Genomic DNA, 23,363 nt, shown 5'->3' on the forward strand with positions numbered 1-23,363 from the left:
AACAGCTGGGCTATAGAGAGACATGAGGCACCAATGTCCCCTCTGCCTGCTGAAGTTTGCCCTATTGGTCGAACCTGTAGTAATTAGACCGGGTCAAAATAGGTTTTCCTTGCTACTGGAAATATCCGGATCAAATCCCCGATAATGCAAGGAAACTTGTCACAAAAAGATATTGGGAGAAAGTTAATGAAGACTCCTTGCACCAAAAGGGGGCGGGCAGGCTAACAATGGAATTTCTCCAACTCAAGCACGAGCCCTGGGCTGAGAACTTCTTGAACCTTCCCATGCCTCCGTACGCCCGTGCTTTATATCTCCAGCTAAGATATGGTACACTGCCTATTAATGGTTTTACGGCTCACTGGTCATCTAACATCGTTTCAAATGATAGATGTATCTCTTGCCAAAATTGCAAAGAAAAAATAGAGCATATACTATTTTTCTGCCCTTTGTATAAGAGTCCCAGAGGGAGGTGGATCATTCCCCTCTGCAAAAACATGTCATTACAGGATAGAGCAAACGCCACCAGAATCTGTACATATGACTCATCCTCCGTGGTAGCTATTACAGTTACCAAATATTTATCGGAAGCCTGGTACATCCGGCGTAGGTTTATTGTATCAAAGGGCATGTGAGCCATCCTGACATTAGTCCCCAGAAGGAGTCTCAACTGTTATTTTCTAGTAGTATCAGTAGGAATTTTTAGCAGGAACTTGTTGCCCTCTATATGAACAATAGAGATTGTATAAGCTTATAGAGCCATTTTTTTAGCTGAAATCTGATAGGCTTCTTAGTAAAGTATCCTATATCTAAATGGGAACTCTATTTGTTTTTTGGATTGACGAGGGCCAGGTCTTACGGGAAAATAACTGCACACATTGGTATGTTAGACAAAATTTTATATCCTAGCTTTTATCTTTTTTCTCTTACCATTTTTAGCCATGTCTTATTTATTGTACATTTTATCTATGATCAAAAACTTAGTCCTGTTGATTTTATTGTTATACTGTCCTGATTATTATTGTTTTTTATATTGCTATTACGTTTTTTTAACAAATATTATTTATCATGTATGATTTTTATCTTTGTTACTCTAAATGGTCTAGATTTCTAGACCGAATGAACTCAAATAAATAAATAAATAATAGTAATTAGACCGCAAATAACACTTTCGGATTAGGGGATCATCATTGTTACCACTACACTTGTGGTGTCAGTGTGTGCTGATACCACTTTAGTTTGTTTAAGACAGAAGCTTTTACAGCAGTTTGGGCTTTTTGGGATAGTGTCTGGCCTCCACATGAACTGAGAGAAAACATAATTCTTGCTCCTGGGAGGCCTTAATAAAAATGACTAGCAATTTGTACCCAAGATTGGGTGTATACTTGGAGACAGTAATCTGTAGATACCTGGGTATTGAGGTGGCACATACTGAGGAGAAGCAGATGGCCTACAACATTGATAGAGTGGTGGAGGGATTAAAGGACTCAGTCAAATCTAGAGAATGCTGCCCCATTAGACCCTGGCTAGAATTGCAATAGCCAAGATACTACTATCAAGGTGCTTATATGTCAAGCAACACTCTCTGCCCCCAGTAAATCAAGATACATTTAGAGAACTAGATAAACCGATGACTGTACTGGTCTGGGCACACCTGGGTGTTTGAGATTTGGACTTCCAGACTTCAAAATACTTTTCATAGGGTTTGAGCGAGGACTATTTGCACGTTCTGTACATAATTCAACGGATTGGGATCATCTGGGAAAAATAAGTTAAAGTAACGGAAAGACTTCTGTAAATGTCTGTTTTTGATGTGTGGCCCGACAGCCATTTAGGCACATCGGTATGAATATGTCAGTAGCTAGATGGAGGGCAGAGGATTGTAACACCCAGGTTGAGATTTTCCTAGGAGACTCATTCATTACATTTGAAGAGGCTTGGGAGAGGTTTGAGATGAGGCCTGGTAATTTTTCCTATACGCCATATTTTCCTAGGTCTGGACTGGTTTTCCAACTACCACTAAATCAATTAATACATTGGTAGCACTCGATATATGGATGAGGATCTAAAATGATGTCCAACCTTTTCAATCTGGTAAAAGCAGACCAAGATGAGGTGTAGAAGATGGCATGTGTGCAGATCAGAGAAGCATTGAGCAATGCTATGTTTATACTGGCTCAACTCAATGAACTGCTTCTGTGCTGGGGACGTAATGGTTATGTCCCGCGGCACAGTGCTCCTGTGCCGAGGACGTAGCCATTATGTTCCGGCACCGGAGCTCAGAGGGAGTGCTAGCGCTCCCTCTGTGGGCTTCCCCCTTGTAACAGAGTCACAAGGGTGTCCGACGCCACTACGGAAGTGGGGCTGACAGCAGAGTGCCCCAGGGGCACTCTGGAGAGTTACAGACGCAGAAGCACACACGCTAACCTGGAAAGAAAGGGTTCAGAAGCAGCGTGCGTGGAAGAGAAAGGCGCGGAAGGGAGGGACGCAGAGGAGGAAGGCTCAGAGGAGAAAGATGTGCAGGAAAAATACGCGGAGGAGGGAGACGCGGAGGAGGAAAGATGCCAAAAGTGAGGAGGACGTGGAAAAAGGAGAGAAGGACGCCGGGATAGAAGGAGGGAGTGTCAGAGGTTCTGGGGAAGCGGAACGAGTCAAGGAAACCAGACCTCAAGCAGGAGAGGAACAAACACCAGGAGGAACCGAAACTACCCGCCACGTCCTAGGAGGGACATGGCTAATGCAAGTACGTGCCTGCATACTGAATCCCACTACATATTTTGGAAGAGGGAAGGGGAAGGAGGGGAAAGAAGAGTGAGAAAAGAGGGAGGCATGAATGGATAATTTCCACTTACTTAAAAAAAAAATCAGAAACAGACTGATCTTTCTATAAAATAGAAAGCAGGTCATAAACAGACTCACTTTAATTTATTTTTTCTCTTTTCCTCCCCCCACCCTCTTTTTTTGGCTGCACACTGTCACTAGTACACCCTGCCACTATATTAAGACCAAAGGAGGACACACTACCTGTACACTTTCAGGCACTATCTCTCACTAATCCCAGTTCTTCTTTGTGCATTCCTCCCCCGTCCCGCCAGGATATAAAAGAAAATACTCAAACCTAAAGTACTTACCTCTTGTCCCTCTGTTCATTATTTTTCACTATTGCACATTCTTCTGTGGGGAATGCTGACATCGGGACCAGAGATACCTAAGAAGAAAAGAAAGATCAAGACCCTTAAATAAAAAGCCCTAAGAAGAAGTCGACTAGAAAGTGAGAAAAGAGAGAACAGAAAGAAAAGAGAGAAAGAGAAACATAAAGGACATAATTTAATTGAGAAACTCATAAAAAGATTATACAAGAAAAATAAAAAGAAAAGAAATCATGATATCATCACAATTTAAGGAGTTGTTGAGATGTTTATTTCCTAGCAATAACCCTGGTCAGGACAACCTCTCACATACCCACAACATATTGGTGTCAGAAGTGGGATATTATTCCATACAAATGCAATGGGAATATGGAGGTAAAATCCTCCTTAGAAGACATGATTAATCAACTTGCAGAAGGTCAAAGGCATTTATGGATGGTATGGGAAGAACAGTTACGGGAGGCCCGGAACGACAGAGAGACTCTACAGAATGCGTTAAAAAGTCAAGCCACGATAATTGCAAATAATCAGTTGGTTCATGAAACAGCTCTTCAGAAATGAACTGATTATTCGCAAACTGGCCTCAAGATAGATGGGGGCAATATGTAGCACCCCTGATGACAGGAACATTACAAGCCGCCTACCAGGCGGTAAATCCAGACAGAACAACACCATATACAGATATAAAGAAGGCCATTCTGGAGAGGGTGAGTTTTGATATGGAGTATTACTGTATAAAATTTAGGAAGGCAAAGTGGATTTCTATGGAAAAACCCAGAGCCCTATACTATAGGGTACAAGACATAGGTTTGAAATGGTTGAGTCCGATTGACACAAACAGAGAAGATGTAATACAGATAATATTATTAGAGCAGTTTTTGGAAGCCCCACAAACTTGCAACTGGATTAAACAACACCCTAATATTAATACGACCTCAGCCATAGATTTAGTATGTGCGTTTCACAGAGCTCCTGATTTCAGAATAGGTCCCCAAAAAAGGCAGATCTTGGGAGGGAGATGAGCTATCCCCTCTTCCAGACCACGACCGATGAAAAGTCCTGAGGATTCTCCTATTGCTCGAGTACCAGACAAAGAACCTAATCAACCACCCCAATGTTATAACTGTGCAGAGTGGGGACATATCGCTCGCAACTGCCCCAACAAACTATCTAAACCAGAGCCCATGGAGATTGGCTATTACCAGAGGTAGGGTACTATATACCACCTGAGGGGTGTCACAGTATACAAAAGGAATGCTAGTAAACAAGAAGCCCAGTAGGGTATTGGTTGACTCCGGGTGCAGTCAATCAGTGATTAAAGCAGAATTAGTACCAAAGGAACAAACAAGGCCAGGTGAATTAGTCTCCACTTGCTGTATCCATGGGGACATGAGATGTTACCCAATAGCCGCAGTTCTCAAAGAATGGAGTGGACGGAAAGAACCCCTCATAGTGGGGATGATACCACATCTGGTTGAAGATATTATTATAGGAATTACATCGATTTTCCTGAACTATTAGATAATGTACGCACAAGCCAGAAGACAGACTCTTGGTTAACGGAAGCTCCATTTGCCCAGACCCCCATTACTTCAGGTAAGGGACAAGTAAAACTAAGCAGGAACAAAAATAGAGAACAAAAAATGTTTACTGCATGACTAATCCTTCTGATTCTTTTCATTTAACCCTGACAGAGAAACCTATCCTGGCGACCCTACCACCTTTCCGGGTTTGTCAAAGAGATGATTTCACATTACAACATGCTTGGGCATCTGCACTTACCGAAAAAACAGGACAGGTGGGTCCATATTTCCTTACTCAGAATGGTTTACTATATAGGGTTGTACGACATAATAATCAGGAAAAGACCTAATTAGTGGTACCCAACTCATATCGCACACAAGTACTACATTTAGCACATGCTCAGGTAGGAGGAGGACATTATGGGAGAGAGAAAATGGAGGAATACCTGCTCTGGCGTTTTTATTGGTCTAGGGTATTTTTAGACATTTGTAAGTTCTGTGCACAATGTCCAAAGTGTCAAGTTGTCAACCATGGAGCAGTCAAAAGAGCCCCCCTATACCCGTTATCAGTTATTGAAATCCCTTTTTCCAGGGTCGGTATGGATTTAGTGGGCCGTTTTACCCCTTCCTCTAGAGGATATTTGTATATTCTTATCCTTGTGGATTATGCAACACAGTATCAAGAGGCCATCCCTCTTACCAGTATGACCACCAAAAGTGTGACACATGCCATGATTGCTTTTTTTTCTTGGGTAGGTTTCCCAAAAGAATTGTTAACAGATCAAGGTACTCCGTTTATGTCTTGTTTAATGACTCAAATATGTCAAATATTAGGGGTGAAACACATTCGCACATCTGTCTATCACCCACAGACAGACGGGTTGGTAGAGAGATATAATCATACCATTAAAACACTAATAAAAAAGACAATATCTGACTAAAAGTTACCATTAGTGCTATATGCCATACAAACTCACGTTCAGGCCTCAACGCGGCATAGTCCATTTGAATTAGTGTTTGGACGTCAACCCCGAACCCTATTAGATATGGCTGCTGAGAGGTGGGAGGAGAAAGAAACAGACTAGAAAGATATTCTTGAATATACCCAACAGCTAAAAGATCAGATCCAAACAGTGTGGGATGATGTCTGAGTCCATTTAGAGGAGGCTCAAGAGAAACAAAAGAAATATTACAATTTAGGTACTCCCTTAAGGGACCTAAAGGTAGGGGATAAGGTACTAGTACTTTTGCCTAGCTCCAAAAATAAATTATTAGCTAAGTGGCAAGAACCATACGAAGGACTAGAAAAAGTAAACTACCTTACTTACCGACAACAAATATCGGAAACACCAAAGAAAACACAAATCTACCACATAAATTTACCAAAAAAATGGGACGAGACTGCAAGCTAATCCCCAAATCTAGATACCCGGTTTTTCGTAAATAAGGTAAAACCCCTGGAAGTAAATCTATGTCCCAAACCGGATAACTTGTGTGAATGGCTTCCCCACATTAATCCAGATATACCTAAAGACCACCGAACACAACTATTAGAGGTATTATACCAGAACCAGAAACTTTTTTCTTTGACTCCTGGGAATACCTCTTTGATACAGCAGAAGATTAATACCAATACGGGAAAGTCGTCCGTCTTCGACCCTATGGTATTCCAGAAGCCCGCAGGAAAGTGGTTGAAGAAGTACAGAACATGCTAAAATGGGTATAATTGAGCCTTCTGTAAGACCATGGTGCTCCCCTGTAGTCGTAGTCTCAAAACCTAATGGAACAGTTTGTTTTTGTATTGACTTTCGACAAATAACTTTTCTTACTTTGATACTTATCCGATACCGAGAGTGGACGAATTAATCAAACAACCGGGTAAAGCCCGATATCTGTCCACGTTGGACCTCAGAAAAGGGTACTGGCAGATACCATTAAATCCCCAGGAAAAGGAGAAAACAGCTTTTTCTACCTCATCAGGGTTATATCATTTACTGTACTTCCATTTGGTCTACATGGGGCCCCTGCCACTTTACCACGACTAATATATAGACTATTGCAAGCCCATGTGGGGTATGCTGCTGCGTATTTAGACAACATTGTTATTTATAGTGAAACATGGGGAGAGCATTTACTCCATCTCTCTAAAGTTTTCAATACCCTAGTAGAAGCAGGTTTAACCGCTAATCCAGACAAATGTAATTTAGCACAAGATTCCTTTACTTATCTCAGTTATCAGATAGAAAAAGGACAGATACAACCTTAGCTTGACAAAGTCTAAGCGATCCTCAAGATACCTCCACCTCAAGCTAAGGAAGTGAGGTTGTTTTTAGGGATGGGATTACTGTCGCTTCATTCCTAATTATTCCACCATTGCAACCCCTCTAACTAACCTTCTAAAAAAAGAACAACCTACAAAATTCAGGGGATTAACTACAATTCACATCAGTAGTTACAAAACCTTTAAAAGTTATTTGACAACCAAACCAATTTTGCGTTGCCCTGACTTTAGAAAACCTTTTTATCTATAAACAGACGCTTCCGATGTGGGCATAGGAGCAGTCTTGTCACAGAAAGATGAAAATTACATAAACCATCCCATAGTTTTTATAGGTAGGAAGCTACTACCAAGAGAAAAATATTATCCTGTGATTGAGAAAGAATGGTTGGGGATTAAATGGGCTGTTTCAATGCCCTGCAAACCTCCAACTTTCCTGGAAATCACACATTTTCCCCTCATTTTTGGCATGGAACCTTCCGGAATCTGCAGGAAACCACAAAATTCCTACCACCCAGCATTGTCTCATCTATACCGATAAAAATTCTGCTGTGCTTGTCAGCCTAAAAATGTTTTTTTTCAAACTGCCCTTTTGGACCCGCTTTGGTTCCCCCTCAATTTCAACATGCTTTTGGCTCTTCCCTGTCACAGGCACTTGGTCCAGCTACACAAGTGAGGTATCATTTTTACAGGGAGACTGAGGGGAATGTTGGGTGGTAGAAAATTTGTTCTGGTGTGCTGATTCCACACAGAAATGTGGGACAGATTAGATTTTTTTAGCTAAATTTGAGGTTTGCTGAGTTTCTGGGTAAGAAAATACTGGGGGATCCACGCATGTCACACCTCCCTGGACTCCCTTGGGTGTCTAGTTTTCAGAAATGTCTGGGTTTTGTAGGTTACCCTAGATGGCTGCTAAGCCCAGGACCAAAAACGCAGGTACCAAACTCCCCAACCCCCCTACAAAAACAGGTAGTTTTGTATTTGATAATTTTTTATGTGTCCAGATAGTGTTTTTGGGGCATTTCCTTTTGCGGCAATAGGCCTACCCACGCAAGTGAGGTACCATTTTTATCAGGAGACTTGGAGGAACGCTGGGTGGAAGGAAATTTGTGGCTCCTCTCAGATTCCAGAACTTTCTGTCACCTAAATGTGAGGAAAACGTGTTTTTTTTGCCACATTTTGAGGTTTGCAAAGGATTCTGGGTAACAGAACCTGGTGAGAGCCCCACAAGTCACCCCATCTTGGATTCCCCTAGGTGTCTTGTTTTCAGAAATGCACAGGTTTAGTAGGTTTCCCTAGGTGCTGGCTGAGCTAGAGGCCAAAATCCACAGCTAGGCACTTTGCAAAAAACTGCTGTGTTTTCTTTGGGAAAATGTGATGTGGCCACGTTGTGCTTTGGGGCATTTCCTGTCATGGGTGCTAGGCCTACCCACACAAGTGAGGTACCATTTTTATTGGGACACTTGGGGGGAATGCTGGGTGGAAGGAAATTTGTGGCTTCTCTCAGATTCGAGGACTCTCTTTCTCCGAAATGTGAGGAAAAAGTGTTTTTTTGGGCCAAATTGTGAGGTTTGCACAGGATTCTGGGTAACAGAACCTGGCGAGAGCCCCACAAGTCATCCCATCTTAGATTCCCCGAGGTGTCTAGTTTTAAAAAATGCACAGGTTTGGTAGGTTTCCCTAGGTGTCAGCTGAGCTAGAGGCCAAAATCTACAGCTAGGCACTTTGTTAAAAACACGTCAGATTTCAATGTAAAAATGTGATGTGTCCATGTTGCGTTTCCTGTCCCGAGCATTAGGCCTACCCACGCATGTGAGGTACCATTTTTATCGGGAGACTTGGGGGAACACAGAATAGCAAAACAAGTGTTATTGCCCCTTGTCTTTCTCTACATTTTTTCCTTCCAAATGTAAGACAGTGTGTAAAAAAGACGTATATTTGAGAAATGCCCTGTTATTCACATGCTATTATGGGCACCCGGAATTCAGAGATGTGCAAATAACCACTACTTCTCAACACCTTATCTTGTGCCCATTGTGAAAATACAAAGGTTTTCTTGAAACCTATTTTTCACTTTTTATATTTCAGCAAATGAATTGCTGTATACCCGGTATAGAATGAAAACCAATTGAAGGTGCTGCTCCTTTATTGGCTCTGGGTACCTAAGGTTCTTGATGAACCTACAACCCTATATATCCCCGCAACCAGAAGAGTCCTGCAGACATAATGGTATATTGCTTTCAAAAATCTGACATCGCAGGAAAAAGTTACAGAGTAAAACGTGGAGAAAAATGGCTGATTTTTTTCACCTCAATTTCAATATTTTTTCATTTCCGCTGTTATTTTCTGTAAGAAAACCTTGTAGGATCTACACAGAGGACCCCTTGCTGAATTCAAAATTTTGCTTATTTTTCAGAAATGTTTAGCTTTTCTGGGATCCAGCATTGGTTTCACACCCATTTCTGTCACTAACTGGAAGAAAGCTGAAAGTACAAAATAGTTTAAAAATGGGGTATGTCCCAGTAAAATGCTAAACTTGTGTTGAAAAATGTGGTTTTCTGATTCAAGGCTGCCTGTTCCTGAAAGCTGGGAAGATGGTGATTTTAGCACCGCAAACCCTTTGTTGATGCCATTTTCAGGGGAAAAAAACAGAAGCCTTCTTCTGCAGCCCTTTTTTCCCATTTTGAAAAAAAACCACGAAATGTTTGCTGTATTTTAGCTAATTTCTTGGTCTTCTCCAGAAGAATCCATAAACTCTGGGCACCCCTAGAATTCCTAGGTTGTTGGAAAAAAAGGACGCAAATTTGGCGTGGATAGCTTATGTGGGCAAAAAGTTATGAGGGCCTAAGCGCGAACTGCTCCAAATATTTAAAAAAGGCTCGGCACAGGAAGGGAAAAGGCCTGGCAATGAAGGGGTTAGAAGTAAAATAACATTTTCTAGGATAGACAAAAAATCCCTCTAAACCCCCAAGGTGGTAAAAAAATATTTAAGCAATTGAATAAGGGGGCAGGATTGATGCTATGAAGAGAACTACCTTGAGTACACTTAAACCATTTAACTTTGGTGGTATGACTTGTAGGAGTATTATGGCCAATATTCATAAGATAAGCTGTAGTGCCCAAAAGTAGGAAGAAAAAAGGACATAATGAGACTGTGTGATGATGTCTGAGAACCCAACAGAAAAGTGGATTAAGCCTGTGTGGCTGTACATGTATCTGGCTGTGGCTACATATTTTTGATAAATGACGTCAGCCATAAGAAGTGGGTTCTGACATTTGCTTCTATGATACCAGAACAGTCATGAGTTGAGAAATATTTGTTGTCTTTTTTCTTTTGAAAAATGAGAAAAATAATGTTAAAGTAAGGTACTCACTTTTTGGAGACCTAGCTTGACAGAGAGGACTAGGCTTGCAGCTTTTATCCTTTTTGGCGGGACTACTTCTTTTACTGAGGAACAAGATCACATAATGACAGTTCTTTCAACCTGCCATTTGCAGCTAACAGCTACATGTGGTAGTTATTTTATTTCCATCACAGAGTTCACAAATTCTGTGCTGGATTTGGGAATCCTGAGGCCTCGTAGGGGTCTGTCATACATGAGGATGTTTGAGGATCTGCAAAGCTGGCACTAATCTTGTGATAAAAAAATCTTAATCTTATATATTTTCTTGCTAGGGGCGTCTCATTGTTGCCCCACACAGGAGCCTGGGTGTCAGGGTAGAATCATCAGGCGTTCTTTTGGCCTTTATATTTTTCCCAATAAAGTCTTTGGTGCACCGTATTGGGTAACAGTGGCTGCAAAATAAATTGTTCTGTAGTGGCCAGCCAATCAGAGATTGGGGGATTTGTGAACCCAAAGATGGATTTGTAAATCCACAATGCATGAGAGGAGAAATAACTCACTCATCCAATGGTGTGCCTTTACTCAATAAGAAAAGGGGCCTGGGTAGGGACACCCTGACCCCTTAGCTCTGGTGCTTTCAATTTCGGCGGGAGACACAGCAGATCCACGGATCTGTCAAAAATTTAAAATAAGAAACAAGTGCAGGCTCCTGTGCTTGTTTAAATGTTGTCCCCGGTGAGACAGGTCCCGGGGGCATTGAAATTTGCAGCCCCTGAGACCGCCACTACCCCGGGCTAATGTTTTATGAAATGTGAGTGGCTGCCCAGTCCCCCGCAGCTCCGGGGCCACCACCTCCCCCGCAGCCCTGTGGCTGCCACCTCCATGGGGCAGAATATGTTTAAAGAATAAGGCCCTCATTACAACCCGGGCGGTCGGTGTTAAAGCGGAGGTAATACCGCCAACAGGCAGGCGGTAAAAAAAATGGGATCACCACCACGGTGGAAACTGCCAACACAGACAGCCACTTTAACACTCCGAACGCCACGGTGGTAGCATGAAATCCCACGGCGGTAACCGCCAACAGCCAGGCGGAAGTCAATGTACCGCCCACCCCATCACAACCCGCCCATTCGCCAGCTTTTCCGGGGCGGTACCAACGCTATAAAAATCACGGCGGAAACAGTACTTGGAAGGGAAACCACTCACCTCTCAACACTCAACGAAGAACCAGGTGCTGGTTTATCTCCTCATCTACCAGGAGTACGAGCGGCGATGACCACGGTGAGTACTGCATCTAGTACAAAGGGGAGAGGGGTGGAAAAAGAGAGAGACACACACATGCAACACCCCACCCCCACCCTCACCCCCAACACCATACACACAAACACATGCATCAACATTGCATTTACACCCCGTAACCCCCTGGAAGAACGCAAGGACCAAAGGAATAGAGTCAAATCAGTAATGTTTTAGAAATAGTCAAATATAAGTAATAATAATTTGAAAAACAGTATTTAAAAAAATATACAATATGTACATAAGGCGGTAAATTGTCCACTCAAAATGTCCATGGGCCACTGGCCCTAAACTCATAGGCCAAACCCACACTTGACTCCTGCCTCAATAAGGAGAGAACACTGCAGTGGCATCAGGTCGAAAACACACAGGCACCTCAGGGGGACAGGGAATGGGGGGCACCTCAGCTGGAAAATGGAATAACACCACTGCTCCTGGAGGGGGCTTCATGCCCACAGCGATGTCCTGGGGAGTGCAAGGCCACAGTCTCTCTAGTGGGTGGTTTGCCCACTGCTTGGTCCTGGGGAGTGCAAAGCCACAGTCTCTAGTGGGTGGTTTGCCCACTGCTTGGTCCTGGGGAGTGCAAAGCCACAGTCTCTCTCAAGTCTCTCAAGTGGGTAGTTTGCCCACTGCTTGGTCCTGGGGAGTGCAAAGCCAGAGTCTCTCTCAAGTCTCTCAAGTGGGTAGTTTGCCCACTGCTTGGTCCTGGGGAGTGCAAAGCCACAGTCACTCTGGTGGCTGGCTTCTCCACTGGTTCTGGAAGGGGCCTTGTGCCCAGTGTGCTTCATCCTGGCAAGGATAGGGTGAGTGGATGCATGGTTCTGCAGGGGGTTTTGTGCTCAGTGATACAACACTTTGGGTGTGGCAGTTCACAGTCCCTCACCTGGGTGTCTGAGGCACGATATTTGCAGGGACCAGGTTGCATGATAGTCCAAGGAGGCAGGGCAAAACTCCATCCGCCGGTGGCTATGGCTGCAAACTGGTGGTAGTGCCGCTGCTTGTGGGGGTGCTGCCAGTGGTGGAGGGAGGCTGCCCACTGGGGCTGCTGGTAGTGGTGCTACTGTCAGCGGTGCAGGTGGCGGTGCTTGTGGCGGTGCTAGCGGCGGTGCCAGTGGCAGTGCTGGCCGTGGTGCAGGTGCCGGTGCTGCCAGTGGTGGAGGGAGGCTCAAGCCCTTCTCCTGCAGCCTCGGATGGCTGCCCACTGAGGCTGCTGCTGCTGACAGTAGTGGCGCTTGCGGCAGTGCAGGCGGCAGTGCAGGTGGCAGTGCTAGCGTCAGGGCTGCTGGCGGTGCTGGCCGCGGTGCAGGTGGTGGTGCTGGCGGGTGTGCTGGTAGCCACAATGCCTTCACCTGCAGCCTCGGACGGCTGAAGTGCCTTGCCTGGTGTTTTGTGCCCCTTCCTCACCTTGCCAGATGGTGGTGTGACCTTGGGTCTGGCAGCTGGAGTCTTTGAGGTGGCCTAGCTGGGTGGTTGTGGCTCCTTCCCCTTGCTGGATGCTACCCCCCTCTTCACCTTTCCAGGTGGCGGGATGGTTTTGGCCTTGGCAGGGGTTAGTGGCACACTGGCTGGGCTGATGGGTGTCCCCTTTGAGCCTCTGATAGCTGCAGGAACCACCGTGGACGTCGACTTGGTGGCTGAGGTGCTGGGCTGGGTTCTGGCCACCCTGGCCCGAGGGTTGGGGAAGAGGTCAAAGTTTGCTAGGAAAAGCTTCTTAGGGACAGGCGGGAAGAGGGTGAGGGTTTGGGAGTAGAGGAAGAGGGAGTGGTTGTAGGAGGTGTCTGCCTGCTGAATTTGGGTGAAGGTGCATGGGCTGGATGCTGTTGTGAGGTGGATGGCTGTTGTGTGGGTGGGTGCTTGCGTTTGTGTACTTAGGGAGGAGTGGTCACAGACACATTGGGAGAGGACACAGGTGATGTGTGCACGGATGTGGGGGTGGTGACTGCCAGTGAGGGGTGTGTTGTGATGGGCGTGCTGGTGATGGAGGTAGTGGATGAGGATGTACTGCATGCAGGTGTGAATAGAGACGCTACTGGGAGGGAGGTGGAAGACGAGGAGGAGGGGGACACAGTGGAGGCAGTGGATGTTGGTGTGTCTGCATGGGGATGGTGCTTGTGTGAGTGCCTGTGAGATAAAGTGTGGTGCTTGTGTTTGCCTGAGCCACTTTTGTGTGTTGATTTGGGTGAATGCTGGTCTGAAGGTGTGCTTGGGATAGGCTGGGGTTGAGAGGATTGGGACTGGGCAGAGGAAGTTGGAGGGGGGACGCTGGAGACAGGGACAATGGCTGCCATCAGTCCTGAGGCCAGAGCCTGAAATGATCTCTGTTGGGCTGCCACCCCAGAGTGAATGCCCTCCAGGTATGCATTTGTTTGTTGCAAATGCCTCTCGACAGCCTGGATGTCATTCAGAATGGTTGACTGCCCAACAGTGAGGGATCTCAGGAGGTCAATAGCCTCCTCAGTGAGGGCAGCAGGGCTGACTGGGGAAGGGCCTGAGGTGCCTGGGGGGAAGGAGATGCCCACCCTCATGGGTGAGCGGGCATGGTAAACACTCTGAGGAGCTGCTGGGAGGGCGGTGCTGGTTGGGGGTGTGGCAGCTGTACCCTTTGTTGGGGTGGGCACAGAGGTGTCCGCCACTGCCAGGGAGCTTCCATCGGAGGAGGTCTCCCCTCCTGTCCCCGTCATGGTGCTCCCCTCGCCCTCCGTCCCACTGGTGCCCTCACCGTCGGTGGATTCGGCCTCCAGGCCCATGTGCGATGCAGCTCCCTCCGTCGCCGGTGCCTCTGCTCCTCCACCAGATGATGCATATGCACACAAGGGCAGGGTGACAAAACAAAAAGGGGGGTAGAGACAGAGGATACACTTGGTCAATGGCAGCAACACCACTACCGTTGGCGTACACAACACACAGGGAGCAGCCCTATGCACTAGGCCATGCACTACCAGTTACTAAGCTAGTCAGCAGCCCATGGGGTACAATGCCTAACACCATTAGCTGCACACTAGAAACCCACAGGACCCTGCCCAGTAGTAGATGCCCACTAACACTATTGGAGTAGGAGTGCACCAGAGCCTGCCCAACAAGGGACCTACCCTGCCAGTTCGCCTTGGCCTAGGGGCACCCACAGCCCACATCCCCCACCCATGTAAACCTTAACGCGCGCACAGTCATAATTCTGAATCTGTACTCACCCGCTTGTGGCTGCTGTGATGCCTTCAAGCACCCATCCAACTCCGGATAGGCCACTGCCAGGATGCGGAACATCAGGGGGGGTCAGGGTACGACGGGCACCCCTTCCTCATTGGGAGGCCAGCCCCAGCTGGGCCTCCGCTGTCTTCCTTGCCCAGTGGCGCAGGTCCTCCCACCGTTTGCGGCAGTGGGTGCTCTGCCTGTCAAAGACCCCCAGGGTGTGCACCTCCTTGGCATTGGCACACCAAATACCCTTCTTCTGGTGGGCACTGACCTGCATGGAAAAGACAGCAGAAAAGGTAATTAATTAACTGCCTGGACCGTCACACTCATGGCCCACCAGATCCCCCCCATCCCCTGACGCACATACATTGACCACCATACATGCAGCACCCTGGCCAGGACGCCTCAGCCCCCCCTACATATGACTTACACACACAGCAATCCATACATTCATGGCCCACGCATCATGCTCACAGTGTACTCACTTGTTTGTCTGGAGGAACGTAGAGTAACGTATACTGGGGTAGGACCCCATCCACCAATTTCTCCAACTCCTCCGCAGTGAAGGCAGGGGCCCTTTCCCTAGACACATGAGCCATCGTCGCTTCCAGACACAGGTCACAGCAGCACTTGCAGTGTAGGTCCTCTCCTGTTGAAGGTCAGGTAGCAAGTGAGTGAATAGATAGAAAATGGCGGTCACGTCTGTGGCGGTGCGTACCGTCACTGCCGACGTACATCGCCATTGGCTCCTGGAACCCATAGGGCCCAATCATAACCAATGCAAAGTTGCGCGGCTGTCATCGGCCACGTACCGCAACAGCGCACAACGGCAGCGGAATTACCTCATTTCCACTTGTCCCTCCTCAGAGGTCATGCAGCCGCCATTTCAGGGGGGCACATGGCATGGCACCTATCTGTGTCACAGCTGACATTGGCACAGCAAATGACTCTCGGATTCACATACTGGTTCTGTTAAGGAAAAGATGCATCATTATTGCAATTGATATCTGAATATGACCCTCTGTTCGCCATTTTCCTCCATAGGCTTCAACCGCTGAGGATGAATATGAGATGGTGACATCCTCCGGTGTACAGACCCCTGGTGGAACTAGCCACAATAGAGGACAGACACATTATCATGACATACAGACTTGATCGGGCCACAATCCAAGAACTGTGTGCCCAATTGGAGCCAGATCTGATGTCAGCTATCCGCCAGCCCACAGGTATCCCCGCTCTAGTGCAGGTCCTGTCAGTGCTCCATTTCCTGGCAAGTGGTTCCTTCCAAACAACAGTGGCCATGGCATCAGGGATGTCTCAGCCAATGTTCCCCAACGTGTTGACCAGAGTATTGTCAGCCCTGCTGAAACACATGCTCAGCTACATCGTATTCCCCCAGGTGGCAGATTTGGTCAAAGCTGACTTTTATGCCCTGGGACATATCCCCAACATCATTGGTGCCATTGATGGTACACATGTGGTGTTTGTTCCACCCCCACCCCCCCCCGAGGAAATGAACAAGTGTTCAGGAATAGAAAAAGCTATCACTCTATGAATGTGCAGATTGTGTGTTTCCGCGGACCAGTACATCTCACCTGTGAATGCCAAGTATCCTGCCTCTGTGCATGACGCATTTATCCTGAGGAATAGCAGCATACCATACGTGATGGGCCAACTCCAGAGCCACCGGGTGTGGCTAATAGGTGAACCCAAGGTCCCCACCCAGTATAAGTTTGTGTCTGGGTATGGGGTTGTCCCTAAGGGTTAGTGTGTGTCTAACAGGTATCTCTTGATATTTGCAGGTGACTCTGGTTACCCTAACCTTTCATGGCTACTGACCCCAGTGAGGAATGCCAGGACAAGGGCAGAGGAACATTACAATGAGGCACATGGGCGAACAAGGAGGATTATTGAACGGGCCTTTGGCCTCCTGAAGGCCAGGTTCCGGTGCCTCCATCTGACAGGTGGTGCCCTGCACTACTCACCGAAGAAGATGTGCCAGATCATCTTTGCATGTTGCACAACCTGGCCTTGAGACCCCTGGTGCCTTTTCTGTAGGAGGATGAGCCTGGAGATGGTCTTGTGGCAGCGGTGGAGCCTGTGGACAGTGAGGAAGAGGAGGCAGAGGAAGAAGATGTGGACAACAGAAGTAATGTAATACAGCAGTACTTCCAGTGACACACAGGTAAGACACTGCCACTTCACTTTACTTTTTGGTTTTCTTTTGGACATTGTACATGGCAGCCTCATTTCCCTATGTCTATGGCCACTTACTGTACCCTTTAGCATCTCCTTTTTCAGATCTATGTAGCCCACTCTGGTTCCTGGTATGTTTACTGCTGCCCACTAAAGGTCATTCCAATGTAAATTTAACTGTACATATGACTTGCAATGCTTTGCAAATGTTGTACTAATACATATTTGAATCATTTGACAGACTCCAGATTTGTATTTGTTCCAAGGGTGTTTATTTAGGTGCTCATAAGTAGAGAGGGGTGTGCAATGGGCTAGAGTCCAGTATCTTGGTATCACAGGTGCATTGTCCAATGGGGCTTAGAAAGGGGAGTAATGGCATTTCAAGGTGGACAGGGTGACAGAGTGGGACAGAAGGGTGACAATCAGGAGAGCCTTATTTCCTGGTGGGGGTCTTGGCAATGTTCTCTGGCTTCGTCCTGGATCGCAAGGACCGTTTGCGGTGTGGTTATTCTGCAGGGGGTGGGGTGCTTGTGGCCTGTTGTTCCTGTGGTGGGGCCTCCTGTCCACTAGCGCTGGTGGAGGGCTGTTCTTCTGTGTGGCTAGTGTCAGGGGCCCGTTGGTGTGCCACTGCCTCCTTCATGGTGTTGGCTATGTCAGCCAGCACCCCTGCAATGGTGACCAGGATGGTATAAATGTGATTGAGGTCCTCCCTGATCCTCAGGTACTGTCCCTCCTGCAGCCGCTGGATCTCCTGCAACTTGGCCAGTATCTGGCCCATCGTCTCCTGGAAATGGTGGTATGCTCCCAGGATGTTGGTGAGTGCCTCCTGGGGAGTGGGTTCCCTGGGCCTGTCCTCCCCCTGTCGCACAGCAGTCCTCCCAGCTTCCCTGTTGTCCTGTGTCTCTGCCACCTTGTCCAATGCCACTGACCCCATAGATGTGATTGAGGTCCTCCCTGTACCCCAAATACTGTTCCTCTTGCAGCGGCTGGGTCTCCTGAAACTAGGCCAGTACCGTTGCCATAGTCTCCTGGGAATGATGGTACACTCCCATGATGTTGGAGAGAGCCTCGTGGAGAGTGGGTTCCCTGGGCCTGTCCTCCCCCTGTCGCATAGCAGACCTCACAGGTCCCCGGTTTTCCTGGGCCTCTGTCCCCTGATCCATGTTCCCACTGCCCCCAGGCCCCTGCTGTTCTTGGGTTTGTGGGTTAGCCTGGGGTCCCTGTAGTGGTGGACACACTGCTGATTGACGTGTCCTGGGGACAGTGGCATGGGCCCACTGGGTGGGTGCTGTGGTTGTGTTTCCTGAGGGGGGAGGCTCTGTGGTGGTATGGGACTGTGGCAGGGTAACCGACTGTCCAGAGGTCCCTGATGGGCCAGGTTGGTCATCGTGATCCAGGCGTGCAGAGCTGCTGTCGTCAGTGAGGGCCTCTTCTGGGGGGGGGGGGGCTAGATGTTGCTGGCAAGTCCTCTCCGGTGACGTTGAGCAGGGGTCCTGTGGGGATGCAGATGCAGTGTTATTGTATCTGTGTGTGCCATCTTGTGCATGGGTGTGTTGCCCTGTATGGTTGTGATTTCCCTGTCAGCTTTGCCTTGTGTGCATGGCGATTTTGTGGGCTAGGTGATTCTCTCTACTGGGCATGCTCTGGAGATGGGTGTCCATGCAGGTCTGTCATGGGGGTCCATGGATTGTTGTGGCATGCAGGGCTTGGTATTGTGATGGATGGGTTGTGATAGTGGGATATGCGTGAGGTGGTGGAGTGATGGGAGTGAGGGTGAGGGTGGGGGTATGTGATGGCATGCAGGTAGGGTGGAGGATATAGTAGTAAAGATTTGACTTACCAAAGTCCAGTCCTCCTGCTACTCCTGCGAGGCCCTCAGGATGCTTGATCCCCAAGACTTGCTCCTCCCATTTTTTTAGTTGTGGTGGAGGAGGTGGGGGTCCACCGCCACTCCTCTGTACGGCTACCTGGTGTCTTGCAACCATGGAACACACCTTCCCCTGTAGGTCGTTCCACCTCTTCCTGATGTCGTCCCTTGTTCTTGGGTGCTGTCCCACAGCGTTGGCCCTGTCCACGATTTTCCGCCATAGCTCCATCTTCCTAGCAATGGAGGTCTGCTGCACCTGTGATCCGAATAGCTGTGGCTCTACCCGGATGATTTCCTCCACCATGACCCTTAGCTCCTCCTCTGAAAACCTGGGGTGTCTTTGGGGTGCTATGGATGTGGTGTGAGTGATATGTGTGAGGGTGTGTGGGGTGCTGTGTTGGGGTGTGTGGTGTGAGGTGTGTGGATGGTGAATGGGTGATGGTGTTTTGGCGGCTGTCAGCACTGCAGTAGGCGGCATTTACCGCCAGTGTTGTAATGAGGGCCTAAGTGTATAAGTATGTTTAAAGAAATACAGGTGGGGGCACCCAACTGCTACCTGGCAGACCCAGGGACCACCACCTCCTAGGGGCAGAATATGTTTAAATAAATACACAGCCCCCGTGCACCCCAGGGACCGGCACCTTCCTGGTGCAGATTTTCAAATGAAGTGAGGGGGGCTGCCAGGCCCCCCACTGCCCGGGAACAGCCACCTCCCAAGGGCTACATTTAAATAAGATAGGGGGTCTGTTTCAGACCCCTGGCCAGAGGGACCACCACCTCCCTGGTCTATTTGAAATGTTGGAGGGGGGCCGCGTTGCTTCGCTCGTGGAGACAATAATGGCCCTGGGGTCGTCACTGGCCGGCTAGGCTAGTCCTGGGGTACCAAATCCCCAGGACATAACTGTTTGCTGTGACTTGGTGGGAACTGAAAGCTTCCACCAAGTCAGAGCAAACAACCTGCTTGCAGCAAGTGAGAGCTGTCAAACAGCTCTCACTTGCTGCAAGCAGAGGTTTCATCTGTTTCTCTGCCTGCAAAGATGCAGGCAGGGAAACAGAGGAAACAGTTGCTCTCACAGACAGGGAGCTGCATGTTTAGCAGCTCTCTGTGACAGCAATGTCGTCTCCCACAGGAGATGGGGAGCTGGCTGAGAGCACGGGGGCCTTCAGGCTCCGCCTGCTGTCCCCAACATTATGACTAGATGCCCTGGGGGGCACCCAGGTAACATGGCCGGGATCAGGGTGGGCCTGGGTAGGGTGTAATGTCCCTCTAACCTTTGTTTTTTTAAGAGCATTTCTATATTTTTTTTAGATTTTATTTCCTAAATCCTAACATCCCTGTAACCTTTGTCTTTTTCGGTGTGTGTGTGTGTATATAAATATATATATATTTTTTCACTTAAAAAAACAAAGGTTCTCTTCCAGGGGATCCTCATCAATAGTCATAAACATTGAATATTCCCGCCCTTGTGCGGGGACCCCGGAGCATATATCAAATATACACATATTATACATGTGTAATAAATAATCATGCAGACTATCATGTTAAAAACAGGCTAAAAATGCTTTATTTCTATGAAGTTTTTTTTAATTTTTTATATTAAATACTACAATAGAGCATAAATATGTGCCCAAGCTCCTAAAACTAGGATTAGTGAAGTGAGCAGTAGCAAACTCTAGAGAAGAAATAGAAAAAACTGCATTGAAAAACACTGAAGCATTCTTAGCCAATAGGCTGCATGCAGGTTAACACAGGAGAACCATAAAAACTTTGGCACCGTGCCTTTAAGACCCTGAGCACCTCCAGTATCCCACCATGCCTCAGGGGTGAAGGAAAGGTGACAGTTGGTTCACAGTTAGGTCAGTTCTTTTTTCCGGCTTCTTCTGAGAGGATCCTGGAGCATTGAGCTCTCAGTTTTTCTGAGTTTTTTCTCAGAAAAATTATTTAAAAAAGCGTTTTTCATTTTTCACTCGACAAATAACATCTTTGTCTGAGCTAGGAAGGTTTTTTCTGACAGAAAAATGCCTTCTCTTTTTGTCAAATGCCCTGCTTGTGGGAAGAAGAAGGCCCAGTCAGATCCCCACTCTCTGTGCATAGTGTGCCTGCCTCAGAGTCACTGCCCTGACACTTGTAAGTACTGCAAGAACATGTCTAGGAGGACTCTGAAAGACAGAGAGTAGATCCGGCTTCATGGGCTTCAGGAGAGGAAAAGAACATCGTCCTCATCACTTCCCAGACATCCAGAAGGCCATTCTCAGGAGAGAATGGGCCGGTCGACGTCGACAGGTAGGAAAATACCTGTTTGTTCACCGTCGACGTCGTCGCTACCACCGTCTCACCGGCATAGATCGCCGGCGACGGCGACACACCCGACGTCGAAGGGAACGGCGTCGGGGGAACATCAGAGCAGGGGCAGGTCTCTGTCGACAGCAGCCCGCCGATCGACATCGAGCCATCGCCGGCGTGCCCGGTCGCCGCCAAAGGCTGTGCGCCCCCGACGTCAGGACACACGGCGTCGTCATCACCACGACGGCACGAGAAACATCCGCGGTCAACCTCCCATCGCTCCACGTCGAGGCACACGACGGCGAGCAGGTCGAGGTCCAAGGAACGTCGTTCGACGTCAAGACATTCAACGTCGAAGCGCTCAACGGCGAGACAGGAACAAACGGCTGGGCGCCCCTCGACGTCGAAACAGCCATCGACGTCGATACAGGTTTTACCTGTCCCACAGGGAGCAGAACATCGCCCCACGCCAGACAAGGCACCATCTCCAGTGGTCTCCATACCGAGCGGCTCTTCTCGGTCTAGAGCGGCATCATCTGGGCATGTCTCGCCCATCAATCTATCTCCGAGATGGCTGGAGAGCCTCAACAGACCAGCGGCATCCCCAGATTCGCAGTATTCGCGAATGTATTCACCTACTGCCTCCCTGCCAAGAACGCCATCACCGACAGCCAGGGCAGAACGGGCTCGTTCAGCTCCTCGCCAACCGACCGCGAGGCCTAGACGCTCTGCTACAGCGTCTCGCAGCAGATCTCGCTCTCAACGGAGATCCAGGTCGCGGTCAAGAAGAAGATCACCCTCTTGGTCTTCATCAGGTTCTTCTGTCGGGCGTTACTCACCCACCCTTACAGATTCACCACCTGCTAGAGTCTCACCGGTGGATGATATTACCACATTCAACGAGGTGTTGCTAAGAGGAGCGCAGAAACTCAACATTGAGGTTCCAGAACCATCTACCTCCTCATCGATCATCTTTGAGACTCTACAACAGTGATCAGCGTCGAAAAAGTTGCTGCCTCTGGTGCCTGGCTTGCTGCAGCCAACTATGGACACTTTTCTGGCCCCAGCCTCGCTTAAGTCTGCACCGGCTAGGATTCTCAAGAAATACAAGGCTCCAGAACAAGACCCTTTATTCCTTAGAAAAGATCCGCCACCGGACTCGGTGATCATAGCTGCCGCCCGAAAGACCCACTCGGTGGCTTCTTCATCCACGGTACCCCCGGATAAAGAGAGCAGGCATTTAGACTCTCTAGGGAGAAAGATATGCGGGACGGCGGCTTCAGCAATGAAGGTCTCCAGTGCGCCTGCGCTCCTGGGCAGGTACGATCGTTCTCTGTGGGATTCCCTCAGTAGATTTACAGAAAAATTGCCCAGAGAAGACAGGCAAGATTTCCAGGAGATACTACAAGAAGGATGCCTGGTATCCAACCAGGTTATCAGCGCAGCAGCGGATGGGGCGGATTTGGCTGCTCATGGGTACGCACATGGTATCTGTGCAAGGAGATCTTCCTGGCTGAGGCTCACAGGCTTGAAACAGGAAGCACAGCAACGCATCCTGAATCTCCCATTTGCCGGGAACTCTCTATTCTGTGCCCATGCAGACGAAGAGATGGCCCGCATGAAGACCGAGGTGGATACCTTGAAGGCGGTGGGCCTCGAAAGAAAGAAAGATTTCAGGCGGAGGTACAGGCCGTATGATAGGCGCCCTTTCCAGCAGAGGGTTCAAACCCCTCATTGGTCGCAAAGGTCACAACAGCGACAGGGACGCCCTCTCTTTCAACGAAGAAACACAAGGGAGCGAGGGTCAAGCAGACCTCAACAGTCCACTCCGAAAGCACCCACCAAGCAATGAAATCTCGCTTCCCTCGACACTGTACACCACTCCGGTGGGGGGAAGTATTACGGCTTATCTTCACGAGTGGCACTCTATCACAAGAGACAAATGGGTGCTCAATATTGTCGAACATGGCTATTCTCTTCTTTTCAAACAGCCTCCACCACGCTTGCCACCAACCAAAGACAATCCATCTCACCTCAGCTTGCTACGCAAGGAGGCTCTCGCCCTCCTGAGAAAGAACGCCATAGAAAAGGTTCCACCTGCACAAAGAGGACAGGGGGTCTACTCCCGTTACTTTCTAGTGGCAAAGAAGGGTCGAGAGGGCGTTTTCAGGCCAATTCTGGATCTACGGCTGCTGAACAAATACATAAGGAAGCAGAGGTTCAGTATGCTAGCGCTTCAC

Source organism: Pleurodeles waltl, chromosome 4_2, assembly GCF_031143425.1.
Source record: "Pleurodeles waltl isolate 20211129_DDA chromosome 4_2, aPleWal1.hap1.20221129, whole genome shotgun sequence".
NCBI lineage: Eukaryota > Metazoa > Chordata > Amphibia > Caudata > Salamandridae > Pleurodeles > Pleurodeles waltl.